Genomic DNA, 25,934 nt, shown 5'->3' with positions numbered 1-25,934 from the left:
ACTTGCGATATCACGAGGAACGGAGAGCAAACTTCCAACCTAATAGAACCCTCATCGTGTCTCCTAATCATCAAACAACGATCACTCGCGTCCACAAAGGTTCGAGAGATATCTATCACCAGATGCTCCGCGAGAATCACTATAAAACTATGGAGTATTCTCTGCAATTTCTATCATTGAAAGATCAAACTCCGAAAGCAGAGTTCAATTAGAAGAACTGCAGGGGTTTAACCGCATTCTGGCGTCGGGATGCATCTCGGTGGCATCGGGAAACAGTTCCGTGTTTCTAATTGGACACATGTAGCTGTTTGCAGCATAGGCTCGATCACCGATGCCGGTTCGCCACCGACACAAAGTAGCTGGCACAATACACACGCACGAGCGGCACAGCGTTCGACGGAACACACGGGTTACGGCCATAAAAGCCCGTGGACACCATAACTTCGCAATCACGCCTCCTACATACGCGGGTACGCGCGTTCTTCCACCCGATAAGAGGCCACTTGTATTCCCTCTTTGTACGTACAACATGTGTGCGTGTACCGGTGCGTGCGTGCGTGCGTGCGCGCGTGCGCGCGCGTAAAAGCATTGTGCCGCGCTCGGAAACGCGCGAGACTCGAATCGACCGCCATAAACGCGACTCTACGGTCTCGTTCTTGTTAAAAGTTCCCCGTTACATCGAACGGAATTCGCCGGGAATTCAAGAAACCGACAGCGTTCACGCTAGTTCGTTACGATCGCTCGGTCGGCTACTAGTGTTCGACGCGGAACGCCCGGTTTTCGTAATTAGCCCGAGAGAAAACTCGGTGTCGCACGGTTCAGGGTTAATTGAAACATTGTTAACGCGGCCCTACTACCGTCACGCGTATCTGGGTCACGACAATTTTAAATAAAACGTTAACGAGTCCCGCGAAATGGCGCGCGACGAGCAAGCATAATTAACCTGGCCGTTCCGGGAGCGGACACTTTGCCCGATCCTCGAACTAGATATCGGCCCTTCACCTTCACAAAGCAAACTTTTTTTCTCTGAAATTGTCATAGTTTAGAACAGTGCACGGCGGAAGTCACAAATACAAAGCGTTTTCAGAGAACATCAAATATCTACGCTGCAGCGGACGTATTGGAATTCTCCGCAGGAAATTAATTTTCTACTCCGAAAAAGCTGAGATTAGCATCAACGATTTCAGTCTAACGAAACGACTGCATTTTCTGTGCATTTATTGCAATGCTAATAGGTGGGCCATAGTCTTAGAAAATTTGAGATTAACCATTCATCTGCGGTATATATGGACAAATCTGCAGTCTAATCGCTGGGCTCCGAATATTTATGCAAAATAGAAAAGTTTGTGCATCAATTGCAAGACATGGCAGCTAGATATAAATTTATATTTTTCATTAATAATTTTGACGTAGTGAAAATAGTCCGTTAATACTCTTAACGGCATAAAATCCGGAATCTACTAATCACGAACAACATCAGATGCACGCAGATAGAATCAAACGTCACAAATGTAAAAATCCGCAGTCGTCTAATCACGAACACAACACCAGATGCACACTGATAGAATCAAACGTCACAAATGTAAAAATCTGCAGTCGTCTAATCACGAACAACATCAGATGCGCGCAGATAGAATGAAACGTGACAAATGTAAAAATCTGCAGTCTAATCACGAACAATGCCAGACACGCCGAAAGATGGCAAGCTGTCGAAGCGTAACGCAACGAAGTGGAATTTGTCTTGCACTGGACAAAACGTTTGGCGAACCCGGTGTTTCAGGGACTGTTAAAACGACGATAGATCGTTTCCAATCGTTTCGCCGTAGATCGCGTAAATTGTGAATCCCGTTAACGTTAGTTTCGGGATTATGTTTCCGACGGGCGCTGCGCCTTCCCCTCAGGAAATTCACGTTGCACCGGCCCGGACGAGACGAGTCGGAGCGGGTACGCGCGAATCTCCGCGAGGGGAAGAAGATCGCAACTCGAACCTACCACTTAGAAGCGTGCATGCCCGAGAAGGATAATGTTACGCATTTTCCGGGGACTCGTGCTCGGCCAACTATTTCGAAGCACAGCCAAGCCGTGCCGTGAAAACAATCGATATCGCGAAACCGCCAACGGCCGAGACACCGTTACGTGCATTCTCTTCGTCGCTGTCGAGCCGGCTCGAACTTTCTTCAGAAAAATCGGCGACAGTGGGAGAACAGGCGATAATAAACCGCTCGAGAAATAACACGACGAGAACGTTTTATTAACACTATGCCTGAAACGCTAACTTGCGTTTAAATTCTCGCCTGTTGGACGTTTAACTCTCGTAAATTGTTCTGATTCAAGATTAAATTTTTGTTTTCTATTGCGCCTTTTATAGTAACGGTATTCGTTAACACTACGTTTACAGAACACTAAAAAGGAGTACATATTTTACTTTACGAAAATAAAAAGAATGTGTCTATCCAAGTTTCTAGCCATTTTGTAAATGATATATACCTAAAGAAATAAATTTGTCGAGTAATTCCACGTAGATGGATCTTCACAATCTCAATAATCGGAAATCAAAAATATTAGAACCCGTCATTTTGACAGGTAAACCTAGTGTTAAAGATATTCATTATTTCAGCTTTAGTAATTCGTGAAACAGGTAAACAAGAAATTTCGTTGTATGTCTACATTTCATTATTAATAAGCTGTTGGTGCATGCCCTGTATGCATAAATTGGAAACGAGGTTTTGTATACGTAAACAAAAGCTTATTTAACGGAAAATTTAACAGACGACTATTAACTTATATAACCATCGTGCTTTACTGGATATCTATTTTAATTACCGAAATTATCGATACCAAAGCTGGCAAAATGTCAAAATGCGGAAAGGCTTTTTGATATCAGAAACAAAAGCTTTTTGTAAAGAACGAATACAAAAGTTGTTTTCTTCTAGTTAAGCGACATACTCTGTGATGTGTACAACAAGGCTTAAGAGAATGCATTACCGTAAACTGTCGAACAATCTGTCCAAAAAGCAAGCAATCTTCGCAAAAGGTAACAATTCGTCCAAGTTGCAGTTTTTACTTCATTTCACCATATTACAAACAACCGAAATCAATCGTAAAAATGAAAAGAAAACCATTCGAAACATCGTCACAGGGCATGTCGAAGTGTCATTCCACCGACACGAGTTTAAATTCAACATCATAACTCAGAAACTAAGCGATTCCCATATCGAACTTTCTGCACTTGACACCGGAGACTTCAAACTACCATTCGGAAGAAAAAAAATTCCGATTTTCGGTACTTCTACAGTAGTCTGATCCGTTAAAGGTACTCGCGGTGATTTCTTCGATTCAATCGTTGAGAGCCGTTCCAGCGGCAGTGCGATCCGAGCAGCCCTCGATCCGATCTCGCCGGAACTGAACACGTTCGATCGCAGTTTTCGATACCCGGTGAACGCAATAACCGTTCTAACTGTTGTTGCGCGCCGGGCGCAGAGACAGTTGCAGTCGATTTTCCGTCCGGTCCGCGAGAATAAAATCGTAATATCCCGGCGATACCGATATCCGCGAACAATGGGCACCTATAATCCCGGCGGAATTCAACAGTTTCGACATTCGATACGGATGATCCGCGGAGCAAGGCTCTCTCGGCGTTTCGTTTTTCTTCAAGGCTGCGAGAGGAGGATCCCAGCTCGATCCGCGTCGGGACCGTTCGCGAACGGTGGATAGACGGAGACAGAGAGAGAGGTCGCGGCCGCGATTTAACGTTAATTTCCGATTCGACATGACGATTATCTCGACCGGTCTCTTGACACGACGGGCTCGAGAGTGCTCGCGCTGCCTCGCTCGCTCGCTCGCTTATAGACAATGAACTGCCTCGGGTTCCCAGGAACGGATAGCTACGGTAGATGGAACGGGACGCGGAGGGCCGAAGGAACGGCAATTACGCGTAATTCGCAGGTGTTGTGAGAAAATGCCGGTTGCCGGTTGTGTTTTCAGCCCTAATCGCCGCAATTTTTCTACCATTACCAAGTTTATCGGCAGGGCCGGCGCGCGATACGTACCGATTTCGCAGAGCGATCGCGAGAGCGCGCGCGCAGACCCCGAAGAAGCGAACGCGTGACAAATAGTCGTCGTTGCTACGCTACCGCTCGCGGAACGAGCCCGGAAACCTGTTATTCGCGAAACGGCGCGGCCGGTGCGCGCTCGCGGTGTTTTCGCGCAACCGAGTTGATTCATGGTTTCGGGTACGCGGATGAAGCAATGGATAATTGAAGGCCGTCGACGGAACTTTTGCCGGTTTGCAAAATTGTTTCCCCGCAACCGTTCGCGGCGGAATGTCACCGGCAGTTACGCGTCGCGCTGTCGATCCGAGCGACGATGACAGCGACGAGACCCGTTTCTGATAATTTAGACAAACTCGCGGTCGAGAGAGAATGAAATCCGTCCAACGGCAACGGATAACTGCGACAAAAGGCTGTCAACGGAGGAAGAAACGATGGAGTGGACGCAATTAAACGTCGATTATCCGTATCGGACGAATAATCAATGAACACCGGGTAAAAAGCACAGCGCACAAACGATAAAACGTGATTTCGCGAACGGCGGACGAATAAAAGTACAAAGTTCTTCGTGGCAACGATACTCTCTCCCTCTCTTTCGTCGATACCTTTGCGCGATCGCTCGTTCCGATTCGACGCGGGTTATCTGACCCGGAAGCGGCTAATAAAGCTGGAAACTCATCGATTCCGGATCGGTGTTTTTCCACAGCGGAGACCGTCTTTCTCGCAACGATCGCGCGCGAAACAGCGAGAGGAAAAGAGCTCGCCGCGCGAGTCTTTCCGGTCGCGGGGTTCAGCGAATTGGAGCAAACGGGGATCCTCGATGTGTCACGACTCGATGGACGAGCGGTATTAAAGCGAGAAAGAGAGAGGGAGAGAGGCCGTTTCGACTCGCGGCAAAGTAAATATGCCAACGGTGAAGCGAGGTGGCAGCAGCGGAGGCGGCCGCTCGTTCCCCGAGAAATACGATCGGCCGAAACGATTCAGGTATTTCCTGTTTCCTCGTATATCTTCGCCACCTGCACCCGTTTCTCAAGTTTTTCGTCGGGATGTCCTCTGCATGTTTCATAAGGACGTCTGCGCGGAGGAGGTGTAAAAACTCGAATCGACAACGAATCGGATATAAATTAAGCGGTAAGCCACTGTAGCCGGTGACACGAATCGAACCGGCCAGGCGACGCGACGTGGGAAATCGAGAGGAGCGGCCGCAGTGGTACTTGATCAAGAATTTTCTTGGCGAGTTGCGCAATCCACGGGCGCCTTTTAAACGGAGCGGCTCGGTTAAGATGCACAGTCACGTTCGCGAATGTACAAGTGTCCGACAAAACACGCGCGGAAACACAATTCCGACAGAAAATCCGAGGCACGGCGGGGCCCCGGGGAAGCGAGCAGCGGCACGACCACGGAGATAGCGGAGGCACGAGACGCCGCGAATCTTTCTACAAAAACAGCCACTTGTAAGTCTAATTAGCTCGTCGTGCCGTCGACCGACCGTGTAAACGAGCGCGAACACGGCCGATTTAATTGACCGTACAAACACGAAAATTCGCCGAGCGTCGGCGTCGCGGCCGCCATTTTCGACGTTTCATTCTCGAACAACACCGTCGAGAACACTCAGGATCTCCAGGACAAAAATCGTTCGACGTGACGTAATTCTTTTCGGTCCGTAACCAGGCGCGGAGGCTCGAGAGCCGTGATTCTCGTTTTTCCCAGAAGAGATTAATCGACTATCTAAATTCCGAGTAAAAGGTTCCCGATTGCGAAAGCGGCTGAGCGCGGAGTTATCGAAGAATTCCGACGGGCAAATGTCATCGAAGGCCGCTCGAGACGATCCAGCAAACTCAGGTGCTCCGGCGATCACGGCGGATCCGGTTCGTCGCAGACAACGATTCCGAGGCGCACACTGTTTATGCTCGTTAAACAACCACGATTGATATCCGTTCGTTGCGATCCGGCGCGCCGAAGGGCAAACAGAGTGGCGACGCCTTGGCTAATCGTCGCGTGCTCCAATATTGATACAAATGAATCACACGGCGCTCCTCTCGAGAGGCCTTCGATCACCGGCGTCACCTAAATTTCAAGCAACTTCCATCGGAACTTTCTCACGGCCGTAACTTACTCTCCCCGAGGAGTTGGTAGCGGGCCGCCTTCCCTCCGCGGCGAGCGCGCGGCTCACGAAATTTCACGAGTTTCTTTGCGAGATAGACTCGGCGCGTTTAAGAGCCGGCGCGGAATCAAAGAAACTTTCGGCAACCAACAGAGGATATTCACTGGATATTCCGCCGAGCACGTTGGAACCGAACGATTCCCGGCATCTTTGCGAAAGCACTCGCGGACGGAAACTAAAGAGGCTCGGTCGCATCCTTTCGAGGTCAAGCCTGGCCGAGCGTGCTCCGAAGTACGTGCACGAGGGCCCAGCTGTAGGCGCATAGATTCTCGGGGTCACGTGTACACACACAACGCGTCCGTGGTCGCGGGCTAAGCCCCGGCGTGCAGGCTTTGAGCGCTCGCTTGTAAAACGAGACCTGATGCGAGCTCTTCCCGCGGGAGACGCGTCAAAGTCACCGGCGGAGCCGTCGCTTCTCGTGACCTTTGCCAGCGCACGATGCAACGGCACGCTGCTCGCACCACCGCCGCGTTCACCTCTATCTCTCTCTCTGGTTCCCTTTTCGGAGCACACTCGGGCCGAGGGTCGCACGTTTGTGTCCCCCGTGCGAATACCGTACCCCGTGAAATCTTTAACGAATCGGGCTCGATCGCGCCAGGTGTACTTACAAGATGGGAAACGATGACGGCTAGGTCGAGGTACATCACCACGGAATTTCAGGCAAACACACAGAACCGTCACTGACACATGAAACGCACACTCCGGGTTCCGTTGGTATCCGTTCGGAGCGAGCTGAGGCGGCGGAACGACGCTAGATCCCGAGGATCGTTCGCAGTTGGCGCGCGGGGTCGGAGCCGATCGCTCGATCCTCCCCGGCGTCCGACGGCTGGCTCGGCGACCGCACGAGCCGTGGCGGTTGACTCCGAAAAATCCGTTCGATCAGCGATCCGTTGCTGCTTCGAGTACTCCACACGATCGTCGTTCACTTTCCGCGATCTAGTCTCACTGCGCCGCCGATCCACGATGCAAAACACTCCGAAACCGCGAAACGGGGGTGGCGCGCACACCAACTCTTCACCCAGTACACACGCTTGTTACAACTATTCCCCTTGCGGGGAGGTCTCACGCACTTTGCAAATATCTATTCACCGTGATGGTTGTTCGGTCCGCGCCGAGCGCGATCTATCCACCGCTTATCGCACGCGTATATCCCGTCCGATCGGTCTCGATCGTCACACTGTCGAGGACCGCGAAACACGCTCGGAACCGCGAGTCTCCATGCTGATCATCCAGGACCCGAGCCGCCGCGACGGTGCAGAGTCACCTGGCCACCGAGGGTAGCGATGCAGAGGAGGCGCACCAGGTCACCGCGCGGAGATCGACGAGGAGGAACAACGAGACGCTCGATCCGCTTGCAGCGGCGTCGACGGAGAAACTAACCGAACCAAGGGGCAGAGAGAGCGTCGCCCCCCACCACCGACGCCCAGAGAACATCCCCACCGCTCGGTCGACCCGTGATTCCCCTCGTGCGCTAGTCATCCACCCCATCGCCTCTCCTTGCCGTCCACGGCAACCGGCTCGCTTCTAGCCACCGCTCGCCCCTCCGGGTTCCTTCTCGCTCGCGAACCCGACAGGACGCACTGCCTCCCCTCCCTCGTATCCGACTCTACCCGTTCGGCATCCCTTCCCTCTCGCGTCTCCCCACCCCTTCTCACTTTCGCGGTCTTGCTCTCTCCTCTTGCCCTCGCCTCTGAACTCTCAAGGTGGTGGCACTCGGCGACCGGAGGAGATGCGCTCTCTTCGTATCTTCTGGTTCTGCCTCTCGCTCGCCGGCATTTCTACGTGTCGAGGTGAGCGCGCTCGAACGTGTGTGCGTGCGTACAAGCGCGAGAAAGGTGAACCGTTAGGTGGTAAGATCCGAGGGTGTTCTAATGACTGGTGGAGACGATGATGTTTGACGTGTCGCGTGGGTCGGCCGGTTTCTTTTGAATTTCAATTGGCCCAGAATCAAAGGAGCCCTCTCCTTTCCTCGTACCCCCGATTGAACCGTCCACCTTTCTCAGGATCAACGACTCGGGGCTCGCGTTATCTTTTTAATTGGACTCCGAAGATACGATCCCGAACGGTTGCATAATTCTTCGATAGTGCGCGAAAGCATCCGCACGCGAAAATGTGTGTCGCGCGCGAGATACACGAATCGTTGCGACGCCATAGGTTATCTTGCCCCTACCCGATCGCCGCGGAACAGAATCGTCGTCGGAGACCGCTGACGCTGAAAGATTTTCCCGTTTCTTTGCCGGTACCGTCCGACGGATGTCTGACCAGGGCAAGCCGTGTAATCCAATTCCATTTTAATTTACAAGCGCATTGTTTTTCGCGATGCAAGTGACAGACGAAACAAGTGAATAATTGCGGCGTTTCGTCCTACCCCCGACCAGCCCGGACTCTATTCCTCGCGACGTTTCGAATTGCTCGAAGCATCGCTTAATTGCTGCATGAGGGAAACTACACGTAGTATGGAAGCATGACACGTTGACCCCGATAACACATGCGCGGTCCTTTTAATTATATCGCATTGTCGTCAGACTACTGGAAATCTCGCGGTTTCTTCGCAGCCTTTCGCTGACCCGGGATGACTCTGTCAAACTATTACTTGTATAACTCGTTTGTGGATATTTCAGGATGAAGGGATGAGTATTTCTACTCCAATGTTTTGGACAATTTAGATCGTTAAAAAAATGTTTTATCGTCGAGATCTTGTAAAGAATACCCTATTTTTACAGATTATTAGGCTAGCCTTAACCCCCTCTTTCACGTTCCTAACTCACTCAATTTCTATTTTAGATACTGTCTGTTTTTTATTTCCCTCTGTGCTGTAATTTGATGCAGTTGCTTCTACTGCGAGGGTACGAATAAAACATAGTCGAACTATAATGAATGAAAATTGCGTACGGGGATTAAGCCGTGGAATCGTGAGTACCTCTTGTGGGATAATTTCCGAGGAGTGCACGAAGGTTAAGAGCACGTAAAGGGAGAAAGAGGCTAAGATAGAAAGGAAGATGCTTTTTGAATGCGTTATGTAGAGAGTCTAGAATGGAGAGGTCGTCGCAAAGTGTGCGCGCGAGGCCAGTTCGTGAAATACGTCGCGTCCCCGAAATTTCTTCATCCGTGTCTCCTGCGAGCGCCGAAACCCACCCCTGGACAAAAGAGCACCCCTATCTCGGGGTATCGCATAAACAACCGAGATCGCGATCTTGCACGAGGATGTACGATCGCTTACCCCGTCAACCCTTCCTCTCCGTCTCCTCCCCCGCACGTTTCGCGTTCTCTCGAACAGTTTCGGGAGAGCGATCTCACAAAGGAGACATTGCCGACGATGGTGCAGGTCGCTCCCGGGTCCCTTCTCTCCGACTTGCTCTCTCTCTCCCGCTAATCCCAAAAGTCCATAAATACTGGAAGGGAGTTTATTCTCGAAAGGGTCGTTTACAGGATCACAGTTGTACCCTGACACGGGCCGGTGATGACGCTTTAATCCAGCGCCGGTATGCGCGTCCCCGGGAATGTCGCCGAATTTGCGACAGCGTTTCGGTCCGCCGATAACGCTTCAATTACTGTCGCTCGGCGAATTCATTCGAGTGCTGTTCGCCCGTGTGAACCGCGATGCTAGAAGCTGACAGCTGCTGGACGACGACGGCTACACGAGGAACCGGATCGATTACCATCATAGCGAAACCTTGTCCGTTTATTCAACCATGTTTCAAGAATATTCAGACATTTTTTCCACCGAAAAACTTCCACTCCGTTCAATGTTACAATATCGTAACGAAGGCGAGTTGGAAAATTTTCCACTGGAATGCTACTCGGATTGCCAAAAAAATTCTGAAAATTTATCGGTTTATTAGTCCATGTTTATCGATTCGACTGAACGTTGCAGCACCGTAAAGAGATTGTCGTCGAAAATATTTGCTTGGACTGTGACCCAGACAAGCGATAATTTTTAACGATTACAAAAATACTACTCCTATGTATCATTCTGTTGGTCCGTTCACCGATATTTGAGGCATCTGTAGAAATTTGTATGACTCAAAATGTTCACCGAATGCAAAGTCACAGCCTCGCAGAAAGGTATTTCTAGATCGTGGTTCAGATAGATTCTAATTTTCGACGATTACGAAAGAACCATTGCGTGCATCAATCTGAAACTTTGTCGGTTTACTCGTCCATGTTTGTAGAATATACAGTAATAATTGTGAGTCACAACATCCGTTTGCAATCTGCCTAAATCCTACGCACTCACAATACAAAAAGATCGAAGTTCAAAAATACTTGAAGAAATTGAATGGATCTAACTAGGGCCGCCACGAATCGTCAGAAACGCTCGACTCGTGAAAAATCAATATCCATGAAAATTTCAACTTTTTACTTTCAGTCGCCAATTGTCTTCGACTCTGCGGGATCCTTCGAGGGAGTGATTAACATCGAACAACACGTTGAACACATAATGGTACAGTACAGCGACCGAGGGCGTTAGAAAGCCGGCAGTTTCCAGGACGCCTCGCAGACAATTGTGTAATGTAAATACCGTCATGTTCGGCGTTACGTAAAGCGTACGTAAAACATGATCCATGCGAATGATTACAAAACGCGCCCAGGAATACCAATAATGCACGACTCCTCGGCACGTTTTACGGTTGATCCGAGGACAAATCGCTGCTTGTTGCCGTCGGTCTACCGCCACGATGCATTTCCAATCTCTTCGGCTCTGATCTCGACGACTTGGCTCGCGAAACGACGACCTTGCGGGTTGTCACTCTCGCAATCCCGTTCGATGAGCGAGGAAAATTTCAATTGAATAAGAGATCCGGGGCCGGACATTATTGGTCGGGTCAGCGAATCTCGCGGGTGTAGTCTGCAATCCGAAAACTCGTCGTAGGTGAAACAGGACTCGCTCGGTCGACTCTGAATAGCGTTGCTTACACCCGGGAACGTCAACACTCGCGCATCCGGGGGCGATTTCGGATTCGGCCCCGGCAAGTTTCTAACGCTTCACAGTTCACGGGGCTACGACAATCGCGAGCAGCGTTACACTCGGTTCCACGGCATTAGCGCAGCTGCCCGAAACGAGATTTCGACGGTATCCGAGGGGGGATGGGAAGCCCAAGGAGGAAGGGGAGTAGGTGGCCCATTGTCGGGGCGAGCTCGCATTCACCTTAACCTGCGTGAACACTCGTTCCCCCATTCACTATTTCACGGTCCGTCCGGGGGCGAAAAAAACCGAGTAGCTTTAAACAGGCCCGGGAAGAGGTAATAAAGCGATCGACTCATCCAACGACGTGTTGCTCGCACAACGCTCGAATATTACGCCGTATTACCATTACTCATTGTTCCCTAGGCCCTGTGAACACTGGACGCTCAACCTGTCCGAGCAAAGTGTCCTAATTCACGGGGAAAATAGTCTCGCCAACAACAGGTATAAACAAAAGTGTTCGTTCGGAAACGAAGAACCCTGCCTATGACATTTCGTTAACTTCTTTGAACATTTTGTACGCTTAAAATGTATGTCTCAAAGTGTTCTAATTAATTTTTACAATATTTTTAAGTGGCCTCAGTGTACAAGTTTGAACCGACGCAGGAAATTAGGTCTTTTTAGGAACAACGATAGACAGTGTTTTTTAAAACCCTTTTCACACTGTTGGTAAATACTGTTCGTACTTAAATATCAAATATTCAATATGCTTAATAAATCAGTGCACGTCTTGATGAGGTTCACGATTGCACAGTACCATTTCACAATGTCAGTTCAAAATGGGACGCCAACAAAAGACAGTGCAGTTGTGATACTATTTCAGTGAGTAATTTTTGGTGCAAACTAGTTGTCATACATATATTAATGTACAAATATGTAAGTGGCTTAATTTCAGTTTATATCATATTTATAAAACCGTACACTAAAAATGTGTCCACGTGACAAAAGTCTCAAGAAAGCATTATAGCAAAATAGTGTTCTGGATATTGCTTAATTATGTTTCCTCATTTATAATGCATTGTCAATTTGCTCCCATAGAGATTGCACTGTTCGAGATTTAAAGATTGATGAATTTTAATGTTACAGATGTTGGGAATAGTGTTGGTACTGTAAATTCGCATGTCAACATAAACTCGACATTTTTGAGACTTTCATTTTCTGTATAATTTCGACTATTATTTCACAAAGAGGTTGTTGTAAGAATCTCCACTTTCAATGTTCGTTTAAAAATATCATCATTAGAGTTACACAATTTTCCCAGAAGATATCCTCACAAAATCCACCGTACAAAATCGCGTAGACATCCGCGGTATAATTGCGGAACATCCTGTTGAATTAGATAAAAGAGAAGCGAGCTAGAGTGTCGGGGGGGGGGGGGGGAATAAATGAAACTTCTAAAGCGAGAAGCGAGGTACGGCAAGAAGCTATTTGCGGCGTAACCTTGAGTTTTCAATCACCGTTTATCGAGAACAAGAAAACAAGGGATACCTGCAACGCAACCGGATAGCGCGGTATAAGTGGAAGATACTATTCTAAGACACCTAAGTCTCTGCTACGGAGCGCAGGGCACTCTTTCGAGAGCACGATCGTCGCGGAGTAGTATTAAAACGGCTGGATAGAAAAACCGCAACAAGTTTACGACGTTGTCCGCGTAACCGCAGCATTCGCGATTTTATTGAGGCCGGTCCCGCGAGCACGTATCGCCACGCGAGTCACGCTTATCGTTTCACGAGTAGCGAAACTTCGACTGATTCCGCGAATTATGACGGTGGATGCGGCCATGGCGAGAAATTGCCTCGGCTTGTTTGACGCTCTAACTAGATACGGGAGAACAACGGGCACGTAAAACCGGAAACTTTCCCGCGGAGATGGAACTTTTAATGCGTTCCTCTCGACGGTGACTCGTGCGTTACGCGTCACTTGGAACCAGCTGGCGATCGGGAATTACCGGCGTCGTTGATTGGCAGTCTACGGATCTCCATTTTCCACGGGTCGTTCCGTGAAAATCAAAATAAACGACGAGCCCGATCGAAATAAAGTAAAAACGCTATTAGCTCGGCCAGTAGAAAAGGAAAGCCGCGAGCAGACGCGTTCGCGTATTCTCATTGAACGGGTGCGGTGCGGCGCCGCCGTATCCGACTTTTTGCAAGCAGTCTTTCCAACCAAAATATCGGAAAAAAATTCCCTAGTATTGGAAACTGCAATGTGCCAGATTTTCCCCGGGCATTTTTCTCTTTGCAATTACATCGAGAAAAAACCGAACGAAAACTGATACGATGTTTGCCTGTAAGCATTCCCCGGATCGAGACAAAGAGATCAAACTGAGTAGAAAAATGAATTCCGGCTTCCTACCAATTGCGTTTTCACAAAAAAGAGAAAGAAAAAAGAAAAACACATAAAACGAATTCAGGACGGTTCTACTTTCGAAATGAAATATTCCTCTCGAGAGTGATAACATTCGGCCAATGTCTTGTGTCGGTGGCGCTCGGTCCGTTACATTCCGAGAAACTTCGTCGTTTCGGTTGAAGCTCGCGCCCCAGAGGGCAGTCGTTTCTTCGGCCATCTTCGAAATAACTTCATTTACAGAACGCTCTGGCGGCGATGCCGGGGCATATCCATAGCGGCGCGCCATAAACCGACACCTGCGCGTGGGAAAGAATTTTCTTTGTCTCTCGGTGCAGGCAGGACGCGATCGAGAAGCGAGGTCGCGCGCGTTGTGCGGTGCGGTGCCGTGCGTGCGAACGCGTGTGCGTGGCCATCGTCGTCTTAGCGAGAGACGGGACCGCGCAATGACACGGCGGAAAGCGAGAGGATAAGCGACGATACGATCTAACGATATCGATTAAATATCGACGGCCGGCGAAACGGCGCTCGGGCATACTCACGGAATTTTTCCAGGCTGCTCGCCGCGCTCGTCCCGAGCTGCTGACGGGTGTCTGCAACAGAAAACGACCTGGTCATTAACGCTGTATCGGGCTCGGGGACCCATGGACCAGACTATTTATGCGGCTGGGCCCTCGTGTGTACAGTCTGCAACACAACAGCGCTGTCCGGCCCTCGCAAGGCCCCAACAAACGATCGCGGACGGTCAAACCGATTACAGTAGTGCTCGCTTAAATTTGACTAAATCCGTTACACTTAAATGTCCGCGACCCATCTTCCCGTGCCACTTAGTGCCTCCAGCTCGGCGGAGCCGCATCTCAGTAGAAACGGAAAGAGAATAAAACTATTAGAGGAGAAGAGACGGGGCGTGCTTCGAAGAAGTGCTCGTGAACGTAAAAGGTAATAATTAGGATACAAATTTTCATGCAAATTAAAAATTGTTTCCCTCGACTGCAAGAAATATAGTTTTAGTAAGTTGAAAATAATATAACATTGTCTTTACGTTCGTCAAATCCTTTTACTGTTCTGTATTTCATCGACTCATTTTTAAATGCATACAATTCGCAGTCCAGTGATCATGCAATAGAAAAAAGTTCAAATTCCGTCATGTTTGCTGTACCTTTTCCAGAACCTAGAACCAGGGGATTGTTGAGATTTTTCTGATTGAAAATGTGACGAAAAAAATTTTGCAATTTTTGTAGAAACGTTCTGATTTTTAGCTTCAGAACGTCTCAATTTTTTCAGCGTGCAAGACAGGATCCGGCCTATGTATTTTTCTAATTGGATATACTAATGGGTTTATCTTCAAACTACGTTTTCCATAGAATTTCTACTTCATAATAGCTCAAACATTGTCGATGGGATTTGCATTGGGGGACTGGGATGGCGGGGGCAGCACCGTGATGTCATTTCTCGCTTTTCGTTCGGTACAAACGGACCATTGTCTTCGCGAAGAAACCATCTATTACTAGTTTGATTAAAGCACCGTTCCGCCGGTGTTAATAGCCCCCTTTGACATAGTTTCATCATACTTTGTGCGTTTAAGTTGCCGGCGAAAACGCACAAAGCCCCGCAAACCCTGGGTGCTGAAGCAACCCGAAACATGCACTTTTAGTGCATATTTCATAGTTCCTTAAACAATTAGAGGACTGAATAATGAAAACGACATCACTCCGATTTTTACACTCTCACAGCCGATTTTCGATTTGCTTCTTCGAAGCTCATCTGGAAAAGTACAGTGAATTCTCTATATATGTCGCCAAGGCCTGGATGATAAACGTCGCGGAGTTATCCCCACTACCGCGGTGTGTACTCCACGAAGGCCCCCGAAGCTCGAGAGGGCTCGGACATGTCTCCTGGACGATACACGACGCTGGCAAGACCCATGTTGTTGACATATATCGAGAATTCGCTGTATTTCTTAACGACACGAATGAAATTTAATGATTCTCGACGAATGCGTATCGCGGGTGACTGTGTACGTTCAGATGATCAGAGTCCTCGCTTCATTACGTATCAACAGTCGAAGATATCGCGTCCACGGCTGTTGTGTTTCAGACTGTACGTGGCTCGCGCGTCCGCGAGATCGAATCTCGAAACTCGTTCGGTACACGAGCAATAGGGACGGTTAATTTAAACGCGTTCCCTTTAATCGTAGTATTTATTTCATTATAATCCCGCCTCGGACGGTGGTATACCGTCCCATTTGCGTTAACTGCTCACATTACGTGCGTACGGCCGAAGGATAATTCCACCGTGGAACACACGGACGGTTAGAGGAGCGGCCCTCATCTCACAACAGGTGGAACGGAGAAAACCGTCGAGCCCTTGGCACGGACGCTGTTTATTCCACGGCGGTTTTCGTCTCTGAGAACCGGGCCTACCGGCCGATACCCGGCGTCCTGTTCACCCCTCGGCCCACCGTAGCCAGCCGTTTCCAAGATACGGGAACGTTGTACCAGATTATCGTAAGGTTTTGCATTCGAGGGATTTCAGTAATCCATTCGCTATGTGTAATCCCATTATCGGGCGTTTTCCTTGCGCTAACGCGACTGCTTTCGACTCGATGTGCCCGTCACGCGTCTTCAACTCTGGCCAAACATGTTTCCCGATCAGAGTTCTCGCTCTTCGAAAATTCACCCATTCCCTCTTTCACTGGTTCGTACTCCAAATTCACCCTTTTGCGAACGACGAAATTCACCCTTTTGCAAATCAAATTCATCGTTTTGTAAATCACGCAGTCTCGAATTTGTAGGAAAGTACTTCGTTGAACTCACACAAATGTTCAGTTAAACTATAAAGTGTATTTTATGGCGACGTTGAATCTCATTTCATTCATATGGATTCCTCTTACCAACAGCTTTCACATTGTCTACAACAGCTCCAACAGCTGATTTGCATGTTTTCGTTGACTTTGTCTTTGAACTCTGTCCAAATGGTCCCAAATGTGTTCCACGATATTCAAATCAGGCCTTCGAGGCCTGGTCCATTCATAATGTGCAATGTGTCTAAAGCTTGTAAATGTTTTTCTACAATCCCAGCGTGACATTTAAGGTCACTCTCATATTCAGAAAGAAAGTTAACGACCACTGGACTGCGGATTTATTTTATACGCTTTTAACAAAGATAAGTAGACGAAACACGAAACAGTGAAAATTTGAGAAGCCTTCAAAAATACGGTTACGTCATTTCTTGCTCATAAAAATAATTAACCCCTTGCCGTACAATATCGAGTCAGCCTCGTGATGTTATTAATTTCCTCTAAACCGAAATAAAAATCTATTTATTTGAAGTTGATACATATCCTTTGGAGAAAACAGACATACAATAAATATAACCTATCTGTTTTTTCTATGAAATTCTGAACGATGAAGAATTTCTAAACATTATAATCACAAAATAAATAGTAATGCAAGGGGTTAAGAGAAGAAATAAATTTCTATTCAATTCTCATTCCTCGCAATCGTTGTAGAAAATTTGTATTTCGCACAAAGGCCTGCAGTCTGGCAATCACTCATTGGTTACACCGTTGTGCACGCCGCATGCAGAATGTCCAGGTGTCATTACACCGTACTCGTACGCATTCCACACGGTCAAGCCATTCAACCCCAAGTACAAGTCTCGACAATTCCGACTTGTCTGTGAAGTTGATCAATTTATTACCCGCGTTTCCAGTCTATCGACGGCGTCCGAACAGGCGGACTTAATTTTTCAGAATCACCCACGGCCAATTAAATCGGCATGAATGTTGAGTTGACGCACCTTCGCGACCGTGGTAACATTTTCCATAAATCAATGATTACTTCCGCGGAATCGGAGCGGCTCGCCGCTCCATTGACCCCGCGGACACACGAGCTCGTGTGCACACGATACGAACACGTGCGCGTGCCGGGTCTAGCGTTCACGTGGCTATGGCCAGTACATACGCAAACGCACGCACACGCCGCGCCGGGGCTAACAAACGGAACCCAGCGATTGTGACACGTATCGAATGCATTGATTTCGCCTAGGTAACGTCTCACTCGAGGTAGCGACACTAGCGAACGGTCCGGAAGAGGGTAGGGACACGCATGATCGTGTACGCACCGGTACAATGGACCCTCGGGACCAACGGCCCTTTCGGAGACCCTCGCAACGGGGCATCGCAGATCGACTCCAATCGAAAGGGAACGGAGAGAGAGAGAGAGAGAGCGAGGGAGAGAGAGTCGGGGGCCCCGGGAGTGGTGCCAACTTAATGAGGGACCACCTAGCTTCAACTGTTTGTTTTTCGTGAGATCGGCCCACGGAGAAAACACCCCGGCGCGATCCAGCCGATCCCGTTTACGGCTCTGTGTTCTCCCTCCCCCCTCCCCCCATTCGCCATAACTTCCGCGATTTGCCCGTGAAATTACACGAGCCAGAATCGATGCCGGGAACACCGATAGTTCGATAAAGATCCGCCACCTTTTTCGATTCGATTTCGCGTTCCCTACTCCCGCCGCACCGTCACTGTCTCTCTCTCTCTCTCTCTCTCTCTCTCTCTCTCTCTCTCTCTCTCTCTCTTTCGGTTCGCGTTCGGTTCTCTGGATCCGATCCACCGGACACAGTATCGATTCGTCTCGCCGCGTTATCCGGTGCTTGAACGATTCCCCGTGACCGACGTCGTGATTCATTCGATCGCGGAGACGTTTGCTCCGAAAGACACGCTTCTTTTTCTTGTTCCTCGAAGCAACGACCGATCGAAACGTTCGAGCCTGCCGCAGCAGGTTAAAGACGTCGACTTTTTTCGGACCTATCGATAGTGTGGCCCGGCGGAAATAGCTTGTCGAAACAGCTGAAAAAGTTGGGCCGAAATGTTTCTGGATTCTCAGTCTCCCATGAATACAGCTCAAGCTACGTTTCATGGCACTCGAATGTCTTGACAGTAAGCTGGACACGTGTCGCTATAGCAACGGTATTAACTACATATAGACCTTTTTCACGAGAAGAATTATTTACTTTAGTTACTTCAATAGTGTAGCAAGATACCCCTATAATTTCAATCCGACGGATTCAGTCCATTGTTTATAATAAATTCGCAAAGATTCATACGTTTGCAGAAGTTCACGTCTGGCTCCTTTTGAGGGTGCTAAAAGTAACGTGACATTTACAATTTTTTTATTAAGAAACTGTAAGGCGGTCCTTCTTGAAACTTTTACAATAATTTATTTCATATTCAAGGAACATTCTCTAATTTTTGTGTTCAAAAATATGTGCTAGGAATGGATACATATAAACATTAATGTACACAAATTGCAGACTATTCTCATCACTGAATTGGCAAATCGACAGACATTTCGTAGTCTTTAATTTTAGTCAGAAGGGAAAGAACGAATAATATTCGTAATTTTTGTGTCTTGATATTGTGAATGTGCCCGGAAGAGTTCAGAAAAGTACAAAATTGACAAATTGATGAAAATTTTAATTGATCGTTTCGATATAAACTTGTTTGCAGTGTCCAACTGGTAGATCTGCGCAACCAATTCGAATTCCTGCTCAAAATTGTAGCGACATAATCTCCAAACGTCTATCTATTGATTAACGTAAAAAAAAGATCGATTTTTTAAATTAGTGAACCAGGCAGGCCTTTAAATGGCTCCGTGGAGCGTCGTGTACGTTAATTCGCCGGGACATAGCGTTTTCCGTAATTCGCGGCCATAAATTAATCCGGGCCGCGTATTAACGGCGCGAAAATTACACACGCGGCCAAGATATTTAATCCCGAAGACACGCTGTAATTATCGCGGGTCGCGCGCGACGTCGCTCGACCGTTTTTTCATAAATGGATGCCCGGCTAACGCGTTGTAACGCATTTATAAACAGGGTTCGATGGTAGCCCCGGACACAGAGCTACGGCGTTACCCGGTCTCCTAATGTCGTCTTCTTTTTCTTCTTCTTCTTTTTTTCTGTTCCACGACACGCTACTGCAGCACACCGGCTACCTTGCTCCCTTGGCGCGGACTTTCACCGTTGTTTTCTTCAGACCACGTCGCCCGGCCAACCCGGTAGGGAATCCTCGACGCTTTATCACCTTCCAAATGTATTCTTGCGCAGTTTCCCCGGATTTCTCGCGTATTTGTCTCTTTCTTTTGTGTCGACCGCGGCTTCCCCCCTCTCGAATACATTTGGACTCGTAATGCGAACGCTACTCGAGCAAATACATACTTCGATGCTTGCGCCGAGAAACCCGTCTCCGAATGTTTATGCGATCCTCGCGCGGCAGCGTTGGTCAAGAAGATTCAACGTTTTCCGAGAGTAATAATGAGAACTAACAAAGATTTCTCGGTCTTGGGTGTGCAGTCGCTGAACTGGATCATCTATGATCCGTCCAACTGTAACATTTTTCACCTAATTGGTTGGACGAACTAGAGTATTTTTTTGCGCAGGGGAAAAACTGGAATCGCAGGAGATTTCTGTACATTCGACAGTGATCGGTGTCTTCTCGGTGTAATTGCGAGGGGCGCGCAATAACGGTCGCAGCGATAATGATTCCTAAAAATGAATCAGTCAAATTTGAAGCGAGGTGTAATTACGGACAATTATTACGCCTCGATATCGCCGGGAGTATTTATTAGCCGAAGTGGCGGTGCACGCGGTGCTTCCTGCAGGAGAGCATCCATTCGGGGCACGCCGCGATACATTCCGGCAGACGATGTATCGATTATGCCGTCACGTTCCACGCTAAAAACGATCAAGTGCCGCTCGAGCATGAATACGTCCCCGTTGTTTGCGGTTCGACTGACAACGATACCGTCGCCGAGCCATGGGATCCGGTTCTATTGCTACACTCAGCCGTTTCTTCTCGAGATTTCGAGTTGATTCGGTATTCCCTCGTTATTCGCCGTCGATACGGATCTGTCCACGAGGATGGATCGCGGTTTCTTTCTCCGCGCTGTTTTTACCCGTTCTCTCCCTATTAGAAAATTTATTATTATTCCACCAACATCGCGCGACGAATACTCTCTCGATGCTGATATTTTTCGGAGCAGCTACCAAAACTCTGAGCTTCCACTTTTTTCCCTGAATGCCTAGCACTGTTTCGAACATTCCAACGTTTGTGTTGCTGAATTTTTACGTTCGATATAGAACACGGTTTCTGCCGTTCGAATAAATACAGTTTATAGTTTATAGTTAACTTTTTGTTGGAAATGTTCAAATGGTGCAGGGGCAGCTACCGAAACTCCGAGTTTCTACCTTTTGTAGCGATCTATACCATTTCAAATTATTAACTTTTGTGCTAATGAATTTTTATATTCAGTATGAAATTTATACCTAAATTTATACAATTTATATAGTAGAGCTGTCTTTTTTCTTTACCAGATTGTTCAGATAATACAGGAAAAGTTAAGGAAACTAAATTTCTACCTTTTCTAAACATCTAGGACTATTCCAAATGTGTTATGTGCTCATGATTTTTTCCTACCGCTTTCCTACCGTTCCAATAAATGCAATTTTTCTTTTTGTACCAGATGCTGGCATGGTACACTGGAATATAACTGTACTTTATAACTTTGTCTACCTTTTTATTAAACCAAACATGTCGAATGCTATATCAAACGCTCCATAAATAAATGTTCCTTTTCGTTGAATACGATGCGTATACCTTTCTTACTGTTCCAATAAATACATAATACATTTTCGATCTGGCTCCTTGTTGTGTCAGATGTTATAACGATATAGTAGAGTACAAGTTCATGGAGCAATCTCTTTATTTAAAACATACTAAACGCTAACTTAAATGCTCCTTATACGATTCCTTTTTACACCAAGGAAGACGTTTTTTAAACCGTACCGAACACAAGATGTGACCGTATTGTTTTATAAAACTGACGAGACTGAATTTATCTCGTTTTCGCGCAATTTTTATAACAACACCAATTTCAATAATTAAAAAATATGAAGCCGGTCACTTGAAAGATCACGGTACGGCTGGTGTGAAACGAAGAATAACATGGCGAAAAGGTACATGAATGCATGTCTTTCAATTATTCGCAGTTGCTTAATCGACTAGTTTTCGTGTCTGCCGATTCGAATGCACACAGAAAATCGTTGAATTGTTAACGGAATGCAAGTTTCAGGTCCGTTGAACCAGCGAGAAAGATCTTTTCGCAGTCTCTGAATGCGACGCCGCGAGACGGGCATCGTTCGACTTACAACAGGGTGGATCACACGGAGCGAGCGCGGCGCGAATTATTCGACTAAATACGGAAACTGGATTAAAGTTTCATTGCGTCGATGACGTGGAATAACGGGGAATATAACTGTTGCAACACGTTCTCGCATCCGAGTGGACGTGCGCGGGGGACGCGGGGGTGTGCGGGACCAGTCTCGCGGAGGGAGATAGGTCAGCCGTGTGCACAGGTTATATCGGTTATTGTGAATAATACACGAGTCTTGGAATTTTATTTGTAGTTGACAGGTTCCGCGAGATAGCGCGACAGAATCTGGCACGGTGTTTGACTATTCAGCAGGATCGCGAGTATCATTCAGGATTTTTGCGCGTGACGCCCCGGTGAAAAATGTTTCAGGAATTCTGTGAAAAATGTCGGATTTCGGGGCGGCGGAGTAGGGAGCGGGTTTGTATCCGACGGGGAAAATTGATTAATCAAAATTCCCCCTTTTTTCTCTCTTCCCCCCGGGCTCGAATCGGGAAGGATGAACTTCCTCTCGCTCGACAACGAGAACGAGAGATCGACCGGCCTCGGGTCGACGCGAAACTCGACGACACGAGAGAGAACCCGCTTTCGTATCCACGGGCCGGTCCAAGGACGATTTGTTCCTATTAGCGGGCATGTGTTAATCCTCATGGGCGTATAAACTTCCTCGCTAATGAGTCGACGTCTCATTCGTACCGCGCGAACGTATTCCGGACCGGGCAAACGCCCGGGACTGTATTAATTCAAGGATCGCCGTCTCTCACGAGATGAATCTCGATCCGAGCGAGAATTATTATCCCCCGATGCGATCGCGCCTTTTATTCGACAAATCACGCGCTACCGTCGTAAAGCTACCAGCACCTTTTCAGGCGCTGTTAAAACAAATTCGTTTTATTACCGTCATCACGTCGAACGTTCTCTTCCTTTTAAACGACGGCTACTATCGCCGCGGTGTTACGCGCGGCTTATATTCAACTTCTCTATCTTAACGCCTAACCGATCGCAATTAGCTGGCCGCGTTACACGGTTCGGGAAAATTTCGGATTTTTCCCGAAGAAGCAAATCGATTTGTTGCTTCTCAGGATTGTCGTGACGTCGAAGTACCTATGTTAATTGCCGAGTAGAATAACATGAAATAAGCAGAGCGTTAAACGGCCTGGACAGTCGAGGCTATTTCAACAAGTTTTTCCAAATAAAGTCGTTCGACTTGTTGCTTCTTAGGGTAATAGTCTCTTCTCGAAGCCGTGCCCTTGTACCCAACTTTCTTATGTTAACATTAAACCGATCAGTCTGCGAGTTACAACTACATTAAGCAAGCAAGGCACTGATTGGTCCAGTTAGGCCAGTCTCTGGATTTTCTACAAACAAATGGCGCGAGTAAATCAACTTATTGTTCCTTACGGCTAACGTTCACGTATTGAACAGATTTGTGTACAGCGTTTGTCCAATGCATTGGCACAACACACAGTTTCATTGAAACGGAAAATGCTGGTTTATAAAAGAAATTTTCTGCTACTAAATTAAAACGTACGAAGATCTCTCTATTTTTTGAATCAATGATGGTTTACTAAAAGGGCATATGCTGGCCGTGAGAATTGGAACATCCACTTTTTCGGATCCTTCGACAACCGCAGGAGAATTCGAAGTTGTCGGTCCCTCGACTAGAAGAATCTACTTTCCCGAAGTCCACGTGAACTATAACTCGAGCACGTTCGGATCGCCTTCTCCGAAATTCCTTATCGGGAGCGTCGGGTAAGATAAAAAGAATGGAAAGAGCCGTTTGCCCCGAACGAATTATGAGTTATGGGTCCAATATTTTCCCAAAGTAATTTCAAATGAAAGGCAATTGCCCTCCGCAACACTCGGACAATCGACAGTCCTATCACGGGATCGCTCCAATTTATAGATCCCGTTGACTTACGGCCGCGATCAATACGCGTCCGCAGACGGCGAAGACGCGGGCCGGGCCCGGCCGGGTCGTCCCGGGGAGCGAAACTTGCTCGACGCACCTTCAAACGAGCATATTTTTATTTAGCATGTCCTCCGCGCCATCGGTGAAATCTTCCGCGAGACGAAACATGAAATGTCACTTACTTGGGAACATCATTCTCCCGTAGATACGTCCGCTTCTCTCATTCTCCGGCGTTCTCGCTTTGATCGATGCCTGGTAGCGTTTCTCGCGAGGATTGTGCGAGGAAACTCGCGAATATGTTATTGCAACGATGCTCGAAATCAGTTATCACCGGTTTACGGGGTTGAAAATAATATAACGGCGTTTCAACCCTCGCGTGGACAACCGAAAACATATTTTTCAAGCGTTCAAATATGCATAAATTTTTATTTTGAATGTATAAATCGTTATACCAGTGAATAAAGAATGGACATCCGTTAAAAAATTATTATGAAATTGGGTATCTACATGTGGTTGAAACACACGGAGAAATGTAATGCCTTAATGTTATAACGATAATAATATGGAATAGCGTTACTTGTATAATTAGTTGTGACGCGAGAAAGGGAGAGAGAGAATGGGAGACAGAGAGAACGATAGAGGGGTGGTTGAAACACACGGGTATCTACATATTGGTTGAAGCTGTTCCGATATTTTGACGGTTTTATCACCCACTCATTTTCGAGTCGAGTTAATTCTTGTTTGCCGAGTACAGATGAACCGGTCTACTCGAAAGATCCGCCATTTCGCGACGATGCTCCATCAACGGGCCGGGTCGGAAAGTGGGAAAGTCGTCGGTAACTAGCTGGTCGGTCTCTGATTATCGCCGGTGGAAGAGAAAGGGGTTGGCCGCTGACAAAAGGCGGTTTGACGAAGGAAAATGTTAACGAGGGTCCCGTCTGTTTCCTGGGACGTCAGAATCCGAGTGCCAGGCCGAATCAGCCCTCTTTGTGCGTCGGCCGTATCGTGCATTTTTATTAAGCCCCGGCCGAATAATCGACGCGAAATTCGAGATCGCCAAAGGCATTTCGTTGGCTGTCGCTTGCGTGCGCGCGCGCGCTCTCTTCTTGTTACCGGAGCGCGGAGGCCTTTGATACCCGGTGACCTGTTCCAGGCCATATGCCGGGTTTCAATAATTTCCAATTAGATCAAAAAGAATCGCGGACGAGCTCGCACGCGCTCTCCGACGAATTTTAATTCAACCGGGTTCTCCCAACCCTCTCGTCGGCTGTCTCGCTCGCAACTTTCCGGAACTCGTTCCGGACGCGGAACGTTCCGTTGCCATTCAACGGGTTGGCCCCCGGGATAGTCGCCGGGATAGTCGCGTTATTCTTGGCAAACATCGTTCCACCCGGTGTATTTGTCCGTGGACCGATATCGTTTGACAATGTTGACCGATATCATTCCGCGTACACAATATTCCGGGCCGGCCAACTGCGACGCTGCTGCCGTCGCCAACCTGGATTGTTCAGCTATGTTTCACGCTGCGGCTGCTCGCGGACAAATTGTTGGCGACCTTACCGTCGATGCTAACAAGATTACCGGATAGTGTCTGCGAATCGTTTTGCCTTTATGCTCCAATTACCCCTTCGCCCGACTGCCGCTGCTCGCGGCGCAGCGTTCAGTCAACTTCCGGAAGTACCTGATTGACTAAACAGCTTTGTCGTTCAATTTTCGCGACGTTTGTTCGAGTCCGTGCTTGTTACCGCGCGCAGGATGTCACGGATAACTCCAGCATTGTAAGTGTCCCTTATTTTCCGTGACGCGAGGAAACGTTTCTCGAACGCGTACACTTTCATTTCATCCGAACTCAATCATATTTAATTATTCTTTTCAGTTTAATTATTCTTTTTAGACTATATACATCAAGTTAATACCATCAAGTAATGCTTATTGCAATACCTTTGCAGCAGACTCTTTCAATCGAATGCCATCTTCTTTAATTAACGATGCTTAAACGCAATAATTTCCTGAACGGTGAAACGATTTCCCGAGGGTGATGTATGAGATTAAATATTTTTATGTAACTGTATACAATCTGTATAACAATAATATACTGAGAATGTTCAGAGAATAATTCTTTTACTATCTTTGAGAATGTACCGAAGTTGATGGCCATCGTTTCTTGGATGTTTAGTGTTCTCATAAAATGCAAGAAAAAGATTGAACGTTAGTCACAATGGGGCTTGGTCACCTAGGTTTAATAGGTTATCATATCAATTGCTTCAGCACGTTCTTATCCAACATT

General features: G+C 47.5%; 1 protein-coding gene across 7 annotated transcripts in view; it reads right to left on the bottom strand.

Annotated features, from left to right (window-relative positions):
* LOC143362660 (latrophilin Cirl) overlaps window positions 1-25,934 on the bottom strand; it is a 546,952-nt gene that overhangs the window by 410,233 nt on the left and 110,785 nt on the right. For 2 of the 7 annotated variants that reach the window (XM_076803016.1, XM_076803015.1), the window contains exon 1: window positions 6,822-7,619. The gene's annotated coding sequence lies outside the window, so the exon portion shown is untranslated. Of the gene's footprint in view, window positions 1-6,821; window positions 7,630-14,064; window positions 14,116-25,934 lie in introns of those variants that run through there. The other 5 variants (XM_076803018.1, XM_076803021.1, XM_076803017.1 and 2 more) reach the window with 4 other exon arrangements.

Source organism: Halictus rubicundus, chromosome 17, assembly GCF_050948215.1.
Source record: "Halictus rubicundus isolate RS-2024b chromosome 17, iyHalRubi1_principal, whole genome shotgun sequence".
NCBI classification, from domain to species: domain Eukaryota; kingdom Metazoa; phylum Arthropoda; class Insecta; order Hymenoptera; family Halictidae; genus Halictus; species Halictus rubicundus.
This window is presented reverse-complemented; position numbering and strand designations above follow the sequence as displayed.